The sequence below is a fragment of the Ascaphus truei genome, chromosome 4, assembly GCF_040206685.1.
Source record: "Ascaphus truei isolate aAscTru1 chromosome 4, aAscTru1.hap1, whole genome shotgun sequence".
Classification (NCBI taxonomy): Eukaryota; Metazoa; Chordata; class Amphibia; order Anura; family Ascaphidae; genus Ascaphus; species Ascaphus truei.
The window spans coordinates 351,411,714-351,431,491 of NC_134486.1; the positions used below are offsets into that span (position 1 = coordinate 351,411,714).

General features: G+C 44.6%; 1 long non-coding RNA gene across 1 annotated transcript; it reads right to left on the reverse strand.

The window, feature by feature from the left end:
• Positions 1-10,504: 10,504 nt before the first annotated feature.
• Positions 10,505-16,776, reverse strand: LOC142492149 (uncharacterized). Its single transcript, XR_012800778.1, has 4 exons — positions 16,699-16,776; positions 14,224-14,276; positions 12,529-12,596; positions 10,505-10,820 (listed from the first exon to the last, which is right to left on the reverse strand). It is a non-coding gene; the product is annotated as an uncharacterized LOC142492149 (long non-coding RNA).
• Between the last annotated feature and the right edge of the window lie 3,002 nt (positions 16,777-19,778).

Consider the following 19,778-nt stretch of genomic DNA (forward strand, 5'->3'; position numbering starts at 1 on the left):
AGTATTATGTGTGTGGGTGAGAGGGAGAGATGGGGGTATGAGAGATAGGTGGGGAGTTACTCAAATGTTGATAGTGAGGGGTTCTGGGGGAGATATGAGGAGGATGATGATGATGAAGGGTGCTGGGGGAGATATGAGGATGATGATGAGGGGTGCTGGGGGAGATATATGAGGATGATGATGATGATGATGAGAGTGCTGGAGGAGAGATGATGATGATGATGATGATGATGATGATGATGATGATGATGATGATGATGATGATGATGATGATGATGATGATGATGATGATGATGATGATGATGATGATGATGATGATGATGATGATGATGATGATGGTGATGATGATGGTGATTTTACCCGTGCGGCCCAAATCTTTTTTCCTTGGAGCAGTTCGGCCCTTCTCACTTTACGAGTTGTGCAGGCCTGGGGTATTGGGTCAAGTAAGGAAGACACACCAGGATTCCCATAGGAGCCCAGAGTAATTGAATCACGAAAAACTCCCACTGACTTCAATGGAAGTTCCTGTGTTATACAGCAGCGGCAGCTTTTATTCGAGTAAAAGCCGCCGGCTGCATGTGTCTGGGAAGCGGGGAGCCGCGGCGCGTGGCGGCGCACTGTGACGTCACAGTCACATGCGCGCCCGGCTTCCCCGTCTTCCCCGACACCCCTGGAGATCAAATTAAGGTAAGCGGGGGTGCGGGGAAGCAGAGGGGCAGAGCAGAAGCCGGGTTCGGGTTCCGGAAGGGGGGGTAAATTGCGCGCGAAGTGGAGGGGGGGTGCGTGGGGGAAACGCGGCGGCGCGCGGTTATTACTGGCGGCAGCTGGGGTAGATCCCGGCATGCCGCCGGCATTTAGTGCAATAAAAGATATCGCTACTGTAGGATACTGATTGGCACTATTGCAGTTTAATTAATAGCCCTATAAATCAATGAAGAGATAATGGGCCATATTTACATTACTAAGCAGTCGTAGACACCTTACCGTTCATTTATTTAAATGACTTAAATACACATTTATGAGTACAAAACTGTTGCAATTTTCATCCACAATTACAGTATGTTGTAATATTTTGCATGAAGGAGAACAAAAACGAGGACAACCAATTACTGTAAGTCACACACCTGCAAGGCTATTAATATCTGTATTTTAAGCAAAAGCACATTCTATGCTACTGTGTTAACACAGGGATGTGATAGTTGCTACTTAAAATCTTTTACTGTATATGTGAAATTGCATTTTCCTTTTAGAACATAATAAGAGCAATCTGCCCTAGCATTCTATAATCTGTCAATTTGCTATGTCTAGCAATGTAATTGCATAATTTGTTTACATTTTTTAGCATGCAGTTTATCCTGATATATTCCTATCTGTGCTTATTGCCAGTATTTTTCTTCTATAGTGTTTTAGAAAAGGCATTTTTGTCAGATCCAGTCATTTTCACAATAGTGCATGTTGTTTTTAAATTCGATTTGTTTCATTTTACCACTTAATCTGTCAAATTTTATCTTTAAATGTGAACTTGAAGTCATTCATATTATCCCTCATCTTCATGTAAGTGTAAAAAAGTGACTAAAAAATATGCTATAAAATATGAACGGGACTGCTTTAACCAGTTGAGTGCACATATGACAATCACTGAGCACCAAAAAAGCTGTCACTCTTGAGGCCCTTTTGACATTCAGTGAGTGTGATGCATCTTTTACTTATTTTCTAGAGGTGATCATGTTCATGAGTACTGTAAGTTGTGCTCTCAATTGTACTTTGTGAAACAAGCTTATCTGGGTTTTTTCCAACCTGCAGGTGCCCAGGCTAATCAACAGTGTACACTGGTCTCTTCCTCCATTGCCACTCTTGGTTGATTAGTCCTGCAGTATGCCAAAGCAGCATTCCTGTGGAGAAATGGTCTCGACTGGGTGACGTCAGTATCGGTCAGAGAATTGGCCTACTAGAGCAAGAGTGGCCAACCCCCTGCTTCAGCACAGGTGGCTCAATCAGTGACTGAGTAAATTACTGAACCAAGGATTGAACCACCTCTGCTGAGGCATGGATATTTTTAAATCTGACCTGTTGGTGGCCCTTGAGGACTGGAGGTGGCCACCCCTGCACTAGAGCTTCTACTGCCCTAGGCATTTCACAAGACCATCTAGTTTCCTCAGGGGTGCCCAGCAAGTAGCAGGATAATAACCTTCATAACTGCAGTAGTGAAGAAAGGAGTGCTGTTCGAGATGAAAAAGCTGGCAGCATTGCATAATCAGTGGTGACATTAAAAGTGCAAGACTAATGTACACTAATCTACAATAAAAACCTTTACAGTAGTAAAATAACTTTCTTTTACTTTTTTATGCACATTAGTACAAATGTATAAAAATTAAATGATTAAAAGAAGCATTCTGCTACTTTTTCTGTTTACATCTGTTCTATACTGAAGTAAAAGCAAGTTCACTAGAATGTGTGTGTGTGTGTGTGGATATATATGTAACGGGTATTCCACCCCACCCAATCGCAGATATAGTGTGGGTGCGGAGAACATACAGTGTTACCAGGTGTGGTGCGTTACCTGTTGGCTCACAGGAGGGCTGAGCTTCCGCCACGGGGAACCTGGGGCAATTATAGTATGAATAACCCTATACTCGGTGCAGCACCTCCACCTGCGATGGTTCCTAGCAGAGCAGGAATAGTTCCTCGCAGGACACATTCAAATAATCACACACCATAGGTATGATAACTAATACCTTTACTTGGGAACATAACTCAAAATTACCATCAACATAGAATAACGGGTGTCCCTCTCTAGAGGCGACATTGACTACGGCATCACGCAGGACGCTTCCCCAACACCGGGTGATCCCACCCCGTGTCCATATGATCCCCACCCAATGTCCTGCACTCTTGCAGAGAGAGGATATGGGTGACTGCGCAGTCACTATTAAGCTAATGGGCCCGTTGGTGCACTTGTAGATTTAGAGTACCTGCCCGAGCACTCCCGTGCTCGGATCTGCAACTGGCTTCGCAAAGGATCCGGCAAACGAAGAACACTGGAACCACCTCCAGGACGATCCCACCCGGAAAACTGCTGCAGCCGCAACGAAGAACTGCGCCCACCTCGCGGCACGGAGGCGCCGCGTCCGCTGAGTCCCTTACTGACTCTTTTGAACTACGGGGACACTCACTGTACTATAGGCCATCCCTACAGCACAGCAACCTTGATGGCTTGAGGGAAAAACTCCTAGGGGCCTACAGGGTTAAAGGCCTGCTCCAATCCCCTAGCCCTTCCCAGTCTTGACTCTAACTAATCAGTACTCCCAGCGCCTGCAGCAACACACTGCAACCAGCTGGGTGCGTACAGCAAACGTGCTGCACAACACTGTGCCTTCTTGTCAGACCTCACAGCACTGACAGCCATGACTCTGACAAGACAGCACCACACTATCACTAAGGGCAGCGTCCCTAACCTAGGGCCGTCCCTTATCAGTTACCCACTAACCTGGTGGGGAGTTGGGGCCTACCTGGGATATGGGGGACCTTACGCGGTGCAGGAGCTTCACTCGCTCCCTGCACCCTTCCTTCCCCTTCAGCTCCCCAGCTCCAACTGCCGTTCTGCAGCGCGCGAAATGTATCCAGTAAGCCTCTCTGCAGGGAGATCCTAAGCCCTATTGGCTCCCCGGCGTCACGTGGGGTGTGCAGAGGCTTATGGGACTCGTAGTCCCTGCTCAGAGCCTTCCCTGGTAGGCTAGGGTTTCGCGGGCTCCTGTCTGCGCATGCGCGAGCTGTTTGGGGTTTTACCTTCGCCTGGCTCTTACTGCGCATGCGCGAGCTGTTGCTCAATGGCGGCGCCCTGTACTGCGAGCCGCCGGGACCTCGGCAACGCGATCGCAGCCCTAACAACGGGCCATTCGTGTCCCCGGCAACCGGCCGCATCAGGGAACAGCGCGCGGCTCTCAGCTCCGGCCCCCACCCTTGGAAACAGCCGTCGGGCCCGGCGCTGGCTCCGGCGGCACCCGCGACCGTGCTGCTCCAAAGGAGGGGGGTGTCTGGGAGCTGCTGGAGACCAGGCCTACATATATATACAGTATATATATTGTAGCTCTGATTATTTTTTGGGCTACAGGTCTGCTCTCCTCCTGGCCTAGTAAGGGTAGATTGCCAGGAGAAATCATGGGTTTTCCCCACTCATAGCAGTGCATTGAGTTAGGGAAGGTAGAGTAATCAGGCCTTGTGTCCAATCAGAGGCACAGGGGTGGTTCCTACTGGACTTGTACTTAAGGCACTGCACTTCCTGTATTTAGCAGTCTGCCTCTACCGTGATAGAGGCTGGTTTACCCAAACCAAGTTGTCAGGGCAGTTTGAGGCCCTCCCTTAGGGGAGTGGAGGGAAACCGTTTCTTCTTATCCCACCAGGGGATAAGGGAAAATCTGGGACCGCTCCTGGTGCCTTTGGCTGGGAGTGAGTCCAGGACATCCTGAGGGTGGACACCCTCCAAACTACTATCAACTAGGCTGGGAGCTAACAGGCAGCCGGTGCTGGGACACGAACAGGATAGGATTTATGTGCAGGGGTCTGTGACTCTCTGCACTAGGCCAGATACCCCAAGGTCCCAGCTAGACTCCAACTCATACCATAAGATGGTGGCTGCTACAGGGACAGGCCCTTAGGTAGAGACCCTGCCCCATTAGCTACTTTCTAGTTAGGGACACAGCTGCAAGCTGCACGGCCCTGACTATAGGGATCTGGGACGAGATTACTTCGCAAGGATTAAAGACTGTCTTCGTGTGGGACACTCCAGCGGGATACCACCCCACGCGGAGGCGGACTCAGCGCGGATGACATCGCTGGATCGGCAGATCCTCTCTGTCACCAAATCTGTGCACCTGGGTGCTGGAGCACCCGGAAGGTACCCATATCTTTAAAGTGCACCAGCCATGTACACACACCATAGTGGCAGCGCTGACCACATATAAGGGGTGGGGTTGCATACTTGTGGATACCACGGGTGGTTGGGTGCCTGAGGGCCCCTTCAGGTACTGTGGACACGGTGTGGGTTACACGGTGGTGGGATAAGGCTCTGCGTGGTGAAGGTATAGCTGTAACCAGTAGCGTTAGTTTTTTCATTATTTGCTGCATATCCATATATTCATAGTAAAGGTTATCGTTATATGCTGTGTATTATAATTGTGTGTTCCTGTGCGGGGCTATCCCATCTAGGTAGGATCCTGCGCAGGTGGAAGCTCTGACACCTAGTGAACCAGGTACGCCCCAGGCTCCCATCGGCGGAGGCTCAGGCCTCCTCTGAGCCATAGATAGAGCACCACCTACAACGTAGACACCTTATCTCCCAGTAGGTGGGGGAAAAGAGGGATATATATATACATATATAGTCAGATAAGGCAGTTGGCACTCCAATAGGTGCTGGTAAGCCACAGGTGCACGTCCCATATAGAGAATGTAGTTATACGTTACCGTTCCAAGGATTGGTAAACAAGAGACAGCACTCAAAGTTGAAAATCAAAGTGTATTAGTGAAAGCAAAAATACATCCAGAAACCCAACGTTTCGGTCCTACAGAATGGGACCTTCCTCAGGGGGAAGGTCCCATTCTGTAGGACCGAAACGTTGGGTTTCTGGATGTATTTTTGCTTTCACTAATACACTTTGATTTTCAACTTTGAGTGCTGTCTCTTGTTTACCAATCCTTGGAACGGTAACGTATAACTATATACATATATATATATATATATACAGTGTTCGACAAATCACCCAAAAATCTACTCGCCGCACAAAAAATCTACTCGCCACCTAGCCCCGCCCCCAGTCCCGCCCCCAGACCCGCCCCCTGAACACTCTCCATCCATTTGGCATTAATCAGGAGTGGGAACTTAACCACTTCCTGGTTGGTTAACCTTTTTGTGTGGGGTGTGTTCAGGGTGTGTAATATCTAATGGTTACATTACAGTATTAATGTTTGCCATATGTCATTATGTGTTATATTTTGTATATTCTTTTATATACAATAACTTTTCATTTCTATTATTTGATATAGATTTTTTGCTTTTGGTTTATATACCAACTCATTTTTAATATATTGTCTACTATGTTATTATTTCTTCAGATGGTTCATTACTCCTTACCTATTAATTATTATTTGTAATTATATATAATTTTTGTTTAATTATTTGTGTTTATTTATTTTTTCCACATCTATTACATCACCATTTTTAGTTTATTATTTATGTGAATATTCAGCTATTCTTTGTTTTTAACCCCTATGTTTTTACTCCCTTTTCTTTTTTCTTTTCTTCTTATATATAATATGTTCATGTATTGTTATTATGGGTTTGTGCATGTACCGTTCCCTATGTAAATTTGGTGACATGGAATAGTCAAGAATTAACTAATAGCTCGCAGATAAGGGGGGAGGTCCATCCCTGTGATATTCTAATTAATTGAACCACATCATCACCTATATAGGGATCGCTATAATGCAGGGGTGATCACTCTTTGATAAAGTCCGCCATTGGATGAAACGCGTCAGAGTGAATTGCTGCTGATGTTCACTGTTTGAATTCAATAAAGTTTTTTACTTTTTCAATGCGTTGGCTGGTTCGAGGAGCTGTGATCGCTGTTACCTGTTTCTTCTTCCCTTGTCGTCATTTCCGGCTGGAGCACGCCGACACCACGAGCAGCCGGGACAGAGGCTGCTCACACATCAGCGCTACAGGCAGACCACTACATTTTCTGTGAGTACTGACCAGCTGAATTGTGACATCGTTGGACACAGGGTGGAGGTGAGGCCGACGGACACCGGACACATTGACTTACCTTTAGGCACCTCCCTGGAGGTGCCTTTCTGTACTTCTACCGGAGTATACTTCCCAGCCCACCACCCTGAATTAGTCCGGATACTTATGAAGCTTATATAGCTCTAATAACATTATCCTAAGAAGAGTGGTGTCTTCCTCCCTGATTTATGGACTGGTATAATTATAGCCTGGGTAGTAGCCTCGGTATACCTTGGGGGTCATTCCCCATATTCTCTATTGACACAGGGAGAGGGTGACACAGGGAAAGGGTGACACAGGGAGAGGGTGACACAGGGAGAGGGCAACAGTGAAAGGGTGAGGGTGACACAGGGAGAGGGTGACACAGGGAGAGGGTGAGGGTGACACAGGGAGAGGGTGAGGGTGACACAGGGAGAGGGTGAGGGTGACACAGGGAGAAGGTGAGGGTGACACAGGGAGAGGGAGAGGGTGACACGGAGAGGGAGAGGGTGACACAGGGAGAAGGTGACACAGGGAGAGGGTGACACAGGGAGAGGGTGGTACAGGGAATACCCGGGCGCTACCCCACACTTCAATAAATAGGGAAAATATGTATTTGTTCTATATTGGAACAACACAACCTTAAGAATCCTATACGGTTCTCGTCTTCTTCTCGGTCTCTTCCTTTGGCTCTAAAACCCCCAAAAGGATCTATCCAGGATCCTTAAAAATACGGAGAGAAAGGAGAAAAAAGGGGGAGCACAGGTAGAGGCACACTAATTGACAGATATTAACAACTCTGGGATGTAGCTCCCCAAAATTCCTAAATGGGCTGATAATGAAGTGTATAATATCAAAAACACTTACACGGCCTTGTGTAAGTGCTAACACATCGAGGTTTCTTTTCTTTATCTTCTACCTTCTATATCTTCTGTAAACCAGGTTTCTTTACTTCTTCTTTAGTCTTGATGGTGGGGTCTTCAGGGATCCGGCTGCCGTTACAAGCGAAGGTCCCCTCAGAATGAATTGATAACACAAAATGTTTAAGAGACAATACAATTTCAGAGTTAATTCAAAGGGATAACTGGGATATAAATATGCAGAAATAAAATACTGCAAACACTCACACGGGCAAATGTGAGTGCAGTCTTGAGGAGGGTATCTCTATCCTCTCAACATCCAAAAGAAATGCAGGGGATATTCCTATAAAAATATAGGAGATAGGGGTTAAGGGAATGGAAAAATAAAAATAATATCCTACTCACATGGCCACGTGTGAGCCCCCACGTGGAATGGTATCTTTTCTTTCTGTCCCAATGCTGCAGTGTAGCAAATCCTCCAGGTGAAAGAAAGACTTTAAAACAAAGTCCAAGTAGCAGGTAAACTTTATTAAAACGTATAAAACTAATAAAAACAGGAAAAAAAGCCCTTAGGTCTAACACCAAGGGGGCTGAAATTAAAACGCCAACCAGTCCTCAGGAGGTTGGTTTCCAAGGCGCGTGGTGCGCAGATACACTCAACCCGCGTCCGGGTATGGTCCTTTGCTCCTCTGCCCTGCTCCAAGACGGTGGCCTCACTAGTCCAAAATAGCTCAGAGGTTTGAAGAACGCGTTTTGCCCTATCTTGGGCATGCTCAGGTTCCGTAGCTACACTTCATTATCAGCCCATTTAGGAACTTTGGGGAGCTACATCCCAGAGTTGTTAATATCTGTCAATTAGTGTGCCTCTACCTGTGCTCCCCCTTTTTTCTCCTTTCTCACAGGGAGAGGGTGGCACAGGGAGAAGATGACAAAGGGAGAGGGTGACACAGGGAGAGGGAGAGGGTGACACAGGGATAGGGTGACACAGGGAGAGGGTGACACAAGGAGAGGGTGACACAGGGAGAGTGTGACACAGGCAGAGGGAGAGGGTGACACAGGGAGAGGGTGACACAGGGAGAGTGTGACACAGGGAGAGGGAGAGGGTGACATAGGGAGAGGGAGAGGGTGACACAGGGAGAGGGGGAGGGTGACACAGAGAGAGGGAGAGGGTGTCACAGGGAGAGGGAGAGGGTGACACAGTGAGAGGGAGAGAGGGTGACACACTCACAGACACACACACTCACTCACAGACACACACACCTCACACACACTCACAGACACACACACAGACACACTCACACTCACAGACACACACACACTCACAGACAGACAGACAGACACACACAGTCACTCAGTCTGTCACTCACACACACACACTCACCCACAAGGCAGGGGGTCGCATATGGCAGCAGTGGGGCCTCCGCACGGCAGTGAGCCCTCCACACGGCAGGAGGGCCTCTGCAATGGGCCGCCCCCCCTCCAGAGGCAGACACCGACGCCGCAGCACGCCCCTCCCGAAGCGGAAGCGCACCCCCTTCAAGGGCGGACACCCCTGGGCAGCAAGCGGGGATCCGGGGCAGGGGGGGGAGGAGATCAGGGGCAGGAGGGGGAGATCAGGGGCAGGAGGGGGAGGGGATCGGGGGAAGGGGCTAACCTGTGTGTGTGTGTGTGTGTGTGTGTGTGTGTGTGTGTGTGTGTGTGTGTGTGTGTGTCTGTGTGTGTGTCTGTGTGTGTGTCTGTGTGTGTGTCTGTGTGTGTCATTTCCCAGAATCCCTTGCTGCAGTGGAAGTGCCGTGTGCTCGGTGATAATGGTGAAAGGCGGGGTTGCAGACCTGCCTAAGATATATATATATATATATATATATATATATATATATATATATATATATATATACTGCTGCGGCCGAGTTTATTTGAGCATTTGCCTGTTCTCGGCCGCAGCAGTAACCTGGCGCGCGCCGGAGGGTGCCGGGCGCGCGCCGAAGCCGCGGAGGAACACCCTCCGATCGGGGCTTTCTCCCTCCCGCTGCCGGGTCCGCCGGGTCCCCTGGAACCCCCTTCCGCCGTCCCCCACATCGCGGGACACCAGGGCTCCCTCGGGGAGCCCTGGACACGCGTGCAGGGGGCGCAGGCCCCCGATGACGCGTGACCGCGCGTCGATGACGCGCGGCACGCCGAGGGAGTGCGGCTAGCATGCCGGGGCATCCCCCGGCTTGCGGAGCTAGCCGCACTCAAATAAAATGTGCCGCCTCTATATATACATACATACATACATACATACATACATACATACATACATATATATATATATATATATATATATATATATACCAGCACTCCTGGATCATTGTACAAAAATGAAAAATAGTTTATTAATCAGAAATCAGATCAATGTCTAAGTTATCTCGGGGACTTTTTCAAGATAAAGGTCTCTGAGAGGTCTGAAACATTGATCTGATTTTTATTAATAAACTATTTTTCACTTTGGAACAGACATAGCAGTGCTGTATCATATACTGTTGGGAAATTGTTCGCTGCAGCCCCCAGGCAATTATTTTCGTTTACGTGAGTGTTCTCTTCCACAAAACTATTTGTGTGTGTGTGTATATATATATATATAAAACGAATTGGAATAGAAAATCAGCGCTCGTGCTACAGATGTCTTTTGCTGGAGGCACTGATCCCTTTGCAGCATTGATGTGGAGCGTCTCCCCAACTTACTCCTAAAACAAGGTGACCCCTATACAGGGGACACCTTGAGAAACAACAAGAAAAAATGAACACAATGCGTACCAGGGATTAGATGTAATACACAGAATATTTATTAAAACAAGGGTAATTACCCAAAAATAAAAGAAGGCATAAACCGAGAGGATCCAACCCCACCTCAGTACATATGCACTCACTAAGGGGTTTAACAGCAATGACTAGGCCAGAGAACCCCATAGGCCTGAGATAGGCACTGAGCCACCCTAGCTGAGTACTGTAGGGATGACCATACATCAGGGACATTCCTGGTAGCATATTATCAGCGGAGCAGGATGAATCACGAGGAGGATTCCCCAGGCTGCCTTCACATAAATTTGCGGTTGCCTTGCTGGACACCTTGCTCTGCTGAGGTGTCTAAGGGAATGGGTATTTGAGTATAGCATGGTCTGTGTATACTGTTCCTATTGTTTTGCTGTATGTGTATCAGGAGGAACCTGTTGGTAAAAAGAAAGATAACGTAATCTTTTTTCACATTAAAAAAATAATTTGGTTTATTGGACATTATAGGCTAAAGCAGTAAAATTCCGGGCATTACTGAAATCCCTGCCCTCTGATTGGATAAAGTACTCTGTGTACGAAACGCGTAAGTGCGTTCATCTAGTCCGTTTTCACTGTATGTCTAGCTTGCAATATATTACCCCTTTGTTAGCTTTGGAGTGGCCTGGCCTTTTTTCCTTCTCTGGATACCGGAAGCAGGATGTCCTCGGCTGTGCTCTATCTACACCTACTATCTCACCTCTCTCTTAACCCTCACCTCTCTCCCTCCCCCCCACTACTTATCTCTTCCCCCCCCCCCTTCACCTCTCTCCCACCCCCCTCCTTCACCTCTCTCCCCCTTACACCTCTCTTTCCCCCCTAAACCTATCTCTCCGGCCCCTCAGCCTTCTCATCTTCTACTTTACTTCTTTTTCCTACACATGTATATACACTGATAAAAATCAATGTCTACAAAAATTTATCTTTTTTATGAAAATTTAAAAAAAGCTTACATTTAGCCTATAATAGTAATAATCCCCTCAGAACAGGGCATTACTGGCCAATAATGCCCTGGCTAGGTTAAAGTGCCTCGGCTTCACCTCGGGCCTTCAACTCTTCCAGCCAGGGCATTATTGGCCAGTAATGCCCTGTTCTGAGGGGATTAATACTTAATTAAAGTTGAAAATTTTAAATTATATATATCTACAAATGTTCAGAAATGTAAAAGTTCATAGATTCTCATTTTATGAATGTACTCCTTACTCCATTACTTACTGGACCACGGCTCACTTTTTTCTGATTTCTGGGTGCTCTCCCCAGCAGTCGCTGAAGCTGCTATAATAACCAGTGTACTGTATATTGGATGCAGCATACCAGGTTTAGATTTGAATAAAACAGTTTGTTTATACAAAGTTGTGAAAGAACACAAACACATTGGGGGCTATTCAATAAGCTCCGTTAAGTCACTTTTAGACCGCAAAGTGCTCTTCGAACGTGATTTTTTGCTCAACCCAATGCACTAAGCAACGCAAACAGGCACTTTGCGATCTAAAAATGACTTTTTTCAGGAATTTTTTCTATGTCCAACTTTGGTCAATTGCAACCCTGTTTGCATTAAATTCTGCCCTTAAGCGGGATGCACTAAGCAACGCAACGTTAGCAAACGCAAAAGTTGCGTTGATCAGAACACGCCAGGTCAGAGTAGACACAAAGAAATCTGGACTTAGAAAAAATTCTTGCTTTTTATTTTTGCATGCGCAAAACCCATACAAGCAGCCCGGCGGGTGTCACCGACTGACCCCGCGGGGGTCCCCGAGGGAGCCGAGGGGTCGCATGGGTGTCCCCGGCTGACCCCGCGGGTGTCCGGGGGTGTCCGGCTCACCAAGCGGGGGTCCCCGTGGGAGTGCGGGGTTCCCTGCGGGAGTCCGGGGGTCCCCGCGGCCATCCCGGGGTCCCCGCGGGAGTCCCGGGGTACCCGTGGGCCTGCGGTACCAATGTTGCACCTCCAAAAATAATAAACAAGAATTATAACTAAATACACCACCCTAACACATACAATACAGTAATGGCCAAAATTACTATTATCCAAATATGGATAATAATGCATTTGGCCATTTTAAATACATATAACATACAATAAATACAGTCAAAACATACTACACTTACCTTTTACAGGGACCCACGATGAAGGCCGTCTTCATCCTCATCTTCATTCTGCCCATGCCCCTCTGGTGCTGCAAAACATGCACAACAATCACAATAGCCAATGTAATGTCCCCTAACCCCTTAATCACCATAGTGGTTATTAACCGCTACAGTCATTAAGGGGTTAACCCACATTCACCCACCACTCGGGAGGCCTACATACCCTCCCCCACTAACCCCCCACCCCGTGAGGCCTAACCACACTCACCCACTACCCACAAGGGAGGCCTACCCACATACCCTTTGGGCCAATACCCCCTCCCCCCACCCCCAGTACCCACAATAAAAACAACACACTGCCCCACAATAAACATCATTCTATTTATTAAATACATAACCCACCCCCAGTGCCCCCCCCCCATAAATAGATGATTTATCCTTTTACATACAGGGTTCATACTCCAGCCCCACGCAAGTCCCCGGCGGGCCTGGAAGGTCACCGTGACCTTGTTTCACACAGGTTCTGGAGGCCTGTTGGTGGGTCCCGCCAAGCGCCATGGCCCCCAGGTGGTCTCCTTGGTCACCGTGGGCCACAATTGGGTCCCCACGGTAGGCCCGCGGATGTCTAGGAGCCCCGGGTCAGACCCACAGGTGTCTGCGGGGCCTCGGGTGGTTCTCACCGGGGTCTGGGGACTCACGAGTGCTCACTACGGATCCGCGGTACCCCCACGGATGTGGGACCACTGGTTCTTCCCCGCACACTACGGGTCCACGGTGCCCCCACGGATGTGAGGCCATCGGTTCTTCCCCGCAGGTGTCAGCCGTGGAACCACCAGCCTGATACCCGTGAGATACCCGAGGATACCGCAGGTGGTCTCCAGAGGTCTCACGCAGAACCAAGGAACCAACCCTGAATGTAAAATAAATAAACCAGACCTATACATTCAATACATACATCCCCCCCAACACCTACAGTACAATAATGTGCCAAATAACTATTATCCAGATATGGATAATAGATTATTTGCCCATTATTAAACACATAAAACATGCATAAATCAAAACATGCATTTTTAATCTTAAAATCACCACATTGCATGTTAAAATAAATCCAGCAGCCATTGTAAATATAAAAAAAAAACTGTAGCTACACAAATGTCTATGAATTGTCACACAATTGCATTGAGTGTGTACATGATGCAACTAATCTGTGCATCATGTAACACTATGCAAAATATATGTAACAATAAAATACAATATGAACAATGTTCCCTAACCACCAATGCCATCATGAAAATCAATTATAAACTAAGCAACACGCTCTGATTGGCTTCCGTACCATGTGAGACCGGCCATGTTTCTTTTAATGATGTCATCTTAAAGGCAATTGAAGCAAAGCCATTCTGATTGGCTGTGCTTTCATTGCCTTTAAATGACGTCATCATTTTTTTTTTGCTCGGCTAAATCACATGTTTTTCACGGCCCAATCAGGACCGTGTGAAACATTTGACCAAAATGTGATGTCATAGGCCTATAAAAGCCTATGTCGCCTCATTTTGAAGCTAGTCGCCGAGGAGGGAACATCTCCCCTCCTAAGAAGAGAAGAAGGGCGTGGCGTGAGAAGACGGAAGAAGACGGAAGAAGAACCCAGAAGAACCCAAAGAAGAAAGAATTCACAGACGTGGATTTATTATGTTTTTTTATTTTATGGTTTACCTGTGGATTGGTTCCTGTGCTTCCGGGTCGCTTGGATTTCGTTGAGTGGACATCTAATGGTGAGTAAACAAAAGAAAAGTATATTATTTTTACTTTTACAGGTTTTTATGATTTTTGATTCATGTCTTTTATTTTTTCAGTCTCATTTAATGCCTATGAATGTATCTATTTATATACATACATTCACAGACACTGAATGGGTGTATTGTATGTGAATTTTGTATGTAAATGCTTTGTATTTCATGCTCTATTATTGCCCATGTATGTTATGTTTATCTATCTGTATGGATAGACATACAGGGATAATTATTGATTGTTTGGCTCATGTTTAGGTTCTTTTCATGTATGGATAATGTATTTAGCATCTTTATTTTGTCATTGTTGTGAATAATGTAATTTGTATTTAGGTAATGGCTTCTTTATGGTAGTTAGATTAGTATGATGGTGGTTACATTAAAATAGAATTGTTTTGGCAATGGTTTGGCTTTAGTAATTGAATAGGGAATTGTATAATTGGTTTGTATTGTATTTTAATTGTTTGAGGAAATGGATTAATTGATTGATGCTAATTGTATTGATGTTGGTTAGTTTCTAATTGATTTTCATGATGGCATTGGTGATTAAGGGACATTGTTCATAGTGTATTTGATTGTTACATATATTTTGCATAGTGTTACATGATGCACAGATTAATTGCATCATGTACACACTCAATGCAAGTGTGTGACATTTCATATACATTTGTAGAGCTGCTGATTTGTTGGCTTATATTTGCAATAGATGCTGGATTTATTGTAACATGCAATGTGGTGATTTTAAGATTAAAAATTCATGTTTTGATTTATGCATGTTTTATGTGTTTAATAATGGGCAAATAATATATTATCCATATCTGGATAATAGTTATTTTGCACATTTTTGTACTGTATGTGTTGGGTGGGGGGAGGTGTATTGGCCCCAAGGGTATGTGGGTAAACCTCCCTTGTGGGTAGTGAGTGAGGGTGGTTAGGCCTCACGGGTGGGGGGTTAGTGTGGGAGGGTATGTAGGCCTCCCGAGTGGTGGGTGAGGGTGGGTTAACCCCTTAATGACTGTAGCGGTTAATAACCGCTATGGTGATTAAGGGATTAGGGGACATTACATTGGCTATTGTGATTGTTGTGCATGTTTTGCAGCACCAGAGGGGCATGGGCAGAATGAAGATGAGGATGAAGATGGCCTTCATCGTGGGTGCCTGTAAAACGTAAGTGTAAAATGTTTTGTCTGTATTTATTGTAATTTATATGTATTTAAAATGGGCAAATGCATTATTATCCATATGTGGATAATAGTAATTTTGCAAATTACAGTACTGTATGTGTTAGGGGGCGGGGGGGATGTGTGTTGTTTATTGGGGGCAATTGTCCCCAATAAACATGCTAATGTGCCTTAACCCCTTCATTGCCTTAGCGGCTATCCGCTAAGGTAATGAAGCTGCATTCATGTATTTTTATTAATAGTGTGCGGGAGCAGGGGGTCGCATCTTGGACGCTATAAAGATGGCGGTGGCACTGGCACCCGATGCCCCATACCGGTGCCTGTAACTCGGGAAGCAGGGGGTCTCTGAGGCAGAAATCAATGCGGTTCAGCTCAGGGGACCCCCTGCTCCCGCACACTATTATTAAAAATACATTAATGCTGCTTCATTACCATAGCGTATAGCCGCTACGGTATTGAATTATTGTTTATTGTTATGTGTGTTTTAATACTAGTATAGATGTGCAGGGGGTCTCCTGAGCTGAACCGCATTGGTTTTAGGTCCGAGGACCCCCTACTTCAGGAAATATAGGGTACCGGTATCCCCTGCAGAATGTAAATAACCCGGTCACGTGACGCGGGAGCTTTAAACTGCAGGGGATACCGGCACCCCATAATGGGGCCTATATCTCCTGAAGTAGGGGGTCCTGGGACCTGAAACCAATGCGGTTCAGTTCCGGAGACCCCCTGCTCATGTACACTATTATTAAAATGTATTTATTTAGTGTACGATCGCCTGTAACAGTCTTGCATGGAGATGGCAAATCTCCATGCAGATGTTACATGCTGCTTTTTTTTCTATCAGCTAGCGAACGGAAAGGTTCAGAATGCTAGCAAGGGGGGGAAAAAGCATCACGTACGCTGTGGCTGTTCTGAGCTATTTTGAGCAAGTACGTTAAAAAATGGCCTCAAGGCCTTAGTGCATCGCGTCCCCGGCTTCACTTTTTAACGAGCCTGTTTTATGGCCTAATCAGAACGCAAAGCCATTGAGCTTAGTGCATAGCCCCCATTGATTTTTAAATAAAATGTTTTTTTAAATCATTTTTGTAGCTATAAAGGAATTAAAATGCAACCATTTTCCAGCAAAATACTTACAGTAAGTTATTATCTAATTACTGTATAAACATGCTGGGACATATTTACTAAGTGGTGCTATGACAACTTGTGGTACCGGAACACACCTTACTTAACAGGTCTTCAAACGCTGGAAGGTGTCTTATGACATACTGTAGCTTAGGTGCGGACCACTGTCTTCTTTATAGAATTTTTTAAAGACAAATTAAAAATGTATGTTACTTCAGAGATAAAAGGAGAAAGGACATGAATAACTATATTTCAGGAGGAATGGATGAAACTTCACCAATTGGTTATCTCAAATCTACAATTCAAGATTTGCAATAGAAGGTATTGGACACCACAGAAAAAAACTTTTGTCATAGTTTTAGACTGTCATAAATATGTTTCCAAATTTGTTTTATCTCATTTATGTACATTATCACCAATCCTCTGAACATTTTTTTAAACACAAAATGAATTAGGAAAAAAAGATATATACTGGAATAGGTTTTTAAACACATAAAAAAAATATTGGGTTGCCTATCAATAGAGGTGTGTCAAGCTTTCCACAAAAAATGTTTTTAATCCACTCCTTACAAACTAGTTTGCAAAACGTTTAACTGCCAAATATTTCCCAGAATTCACAGATTTCAGGCATCAATTAAGCTGCTTCTTCAATGTATCACAACTCGCTAGTGATTCCACCAGCATGTTATTCTTACTCACAAACAGCATACAGTATGTCCGGCTCTGGGAGTTATTTATGATTGTACAGTACTGTGACTCACCTCTGACTAATTTACAAACGTTTTTACTGAATTTTTTTTTTTTTTTTTAAAAGGCCAATTTTGCATGGTTCGTGAACACGTAGGAAATCTCTACTTAAAAACTGATTGGGAGGACCTACAGCATTTACAAGTTACTAAAATTGTAAATACAAATGTAGTACGAATAACTGTGTCCAGCAAGCTGCCTGACCTTGACCACAATTGCCCCAGATTATCACTGTGGGAGGTTAGATCGGGAAGCATAATACCCCCCGCCCCCATCCCCTCAACCCGACGCAGATATGTATCAGCAGGCTCCACTTACTGCCTCATGAGCCACTGCTGAAAAGGCAAAAAGCCGCTGCTGCAGAGACCTTGAGAAGTGCTACATCTATACAGGCATACCCCGCATTAACGTACGCAATGGGACCGGAGCATGTATGTAAAGCGAAAATGTACTTAAAGTGAAGCACTACCTTTTTCCCACTTATCGATGCATGTACTGTACTGCAATCGTCATATACGTGCATAACTGATGTAAATAACACATTTGTAACAGGCTCTATAGTCTCCCCGCTTGCGCACAGCTTCGGTACAGGTAGGGAGCCGGTATTGCTGTTCAGGACGTGCTGACAGGCGCATGCGTGAACTGCCGTTTTCCTATTGAGCGATATGTACTTACTCGCGAGTGTACTTAAAGTGAGTGTCCTTAAACCGGGGTATGCCTGTACAACTTCAATAAACATTTTTTTAAATTGTTTTTAATATTTTTTTTATTTTATACAACTCCTATTTATTAGAAATGAAAAATCATGGCATAATCAGTCACGGATTAAGTAACACATTTGCAAGTTCTATAAATATACGGAAAATTGCATGCACAGACAGTAGGAATCAGCTTAGCTAGAACATGCATGTATCACATTTTCAATTCACTTCAGAAGAAAACTGAATTTAAAAAAAGTTTGTTAGCAAAATTACTTGAATGATTTATATGAACATATCATGCAATTTTAACCAATTCTTTCTTAGGCTCTATTAATTTTGTCATATCCTTAAAATAGCCATAGGACATGTTAAATGTTTTAAATATAATAGAACAAATTAAAGATTAGAACTTGCAAATATGTTTACGAGACTGTCTTATATTTCGTTTTAATAAAAACTTTTACATTGTTAAAGTTAGCTTTAAATCTTAAGATTGTAGTGCATTATATTGTTCAAACAAAACAATGTTATACTGTAACTCAGAATATAACAGAGTTTATATAGGTTTTAATGGTAGTGTTGGTGAAGACTATCACAAAGTATCCCCAGGGAACAATAAAACCTGATACATTTTTATTAAAAGTGGAATACTTTTTTATGGATATATTTGTATACCGTTATTAGCTGTAATTATATGGTGCTTATGAACTTATCTTTTACATCAGAATTTAACATCCTTCACCTCCTTCCCATAACTTTTCTTCTGCACCTATACAGAATTTAATAATATAAACATCAGTGATAATAACTTTCTGCCATTCTGGTCCTAGTGTTTTTGCTTTCTGTTAGGCAATATCCAACATTCTCTGAAGCAGGATTCTTTTTTTTAATTTTTGTTCAAGGACAACAATCCCTAAAAAAATCTTCGGCCTTAAAAAGCTCTAATTAAAAAAGTATTTCTTTATCTGTGTCTTTGAAATCCCCTCAAAATAAATAATGAAATAAATGAAAACCATCGCAAAGCCTCCCCAAAATAGTGAATTCCAAAACTCTGGCCCTAAAGGCTCTCTACATCCAGGAGCCATAGTTTCCCTGGAATAATCATCAATGTTGCTTGCATGTAGACTCCTTTCATGTCTTCTTTTATTTTCATTTATCTTCTTTCTTCATAAGGGATGATGCCTCTGTCCTTTTTTCAGCTGAAGGGCTATACTATGGGGCATGGCATTTTTAGAGGCCTTTTGTTCCACGGCACATAACATGTGTTTGTACCATATTATTTAGCAACTGATTCAATTTAATAATAGTAGATGGCAGTACTTGGCCGCAACGGTTGGTAGGAGCGACTGTGGGGGTGGGACAGTAGCCATGAGTCCAGCCGATTGAAATTATTCAGGTAAAATGTGAGTTTTAAGGTTTGTTTTAAAGGTGGTGAGAGAGGGTGCTTGGCAAATACCAAGTGTGAGGGAGTTCCACAGGTAAGGTGCAGTGAGGGAAAAGGGTTTAAGGTGAGAGAGTGGTAGAGGCAAAAGGGGTGAATAGGAGACAGTTATGGGTAGAGCCTAGGAGACGAGTTGGGACATAATGAGAGATAAAAGATGATATAGTATGTAGAAAGAAGTAGATAAGTGTCGAGCCTTAAAGGTAAGGAGGAGAACTTTGCAAGTGCTCCGAAATGTTATAGAAAACCAGAAAATGGATATAAGGAGGAAATGTGCAGATACTGTTTT